Source organism: Bison bison, unplaced genomic scaffold (assembly GCF_000754665.1).
Source record: "Bison bison bison isolate TAMUID 2011002044 unplaced genomic scaffold, Bison_UMD1.0 scf7180017852317, whole genome shotgun sequence".
Lineage (NCBI taxonomy): Eukaryota > Metazoa > Chordata > Mammalia > Artiodactyla > Bovidae > Bison > Bison bison.
In genome coordinates, this window is record NW_011482890.1 from 1 (window position 1) to 608 (window position 608).

Here is a 608-nt window from a genome sequence, read left to right on the forward strand (position 1 = left end):
GGCTGGAAGCTATGGCGGGGGGCCGGGGAGGGGGTGCGGTGTGAGGCGTTCTTGCGACCTCTGCTGACCTGCAGACCTCTGGCCTGAACAGAGGTGGCGCTGCCTCGGGGAAGAAAGCAAGCCGCGGTGCCACGCGGGCAAGGCAGCTCTGAGTCACAGCACGGACCGGAGGCCGTCTGAACACTCGCTGAGGTCAGCCAGGTAGTGCCGAGCACAGGGTCTGACACCTGTGTGGCCGCGGCCGCAGCCAGCCTCCCGACCTCCCCAGGCGCCAGTTCCGCCGCAGCCCCTTCCCGTTGCCCCTTCTTCCCCTCTGGGGCCAGGATCCTGGCCCCATCCCTCCACCACCTCTGGGACGTTCTGACTCACCCAGCCTCCTTGCTGGCCACCTCTGTCCCCTGGATGCCTGAGCCCAGGGCAGGGACAGACCCACCTCACCTCCAGCCAGCAGACCAACGCTCTCAGGCCCCAAACCCTGGCTGTGAACACCTCCTCCACCACTCCCGGGCCAGCTTTGCCCGGCTGCATCCTGAAACCCCCAGGTCAGCCTCCTAGGACAAAGGAAATGGAGGCTCCGGCATCTCCCGTCCCCCACCCCTCCCCCCACC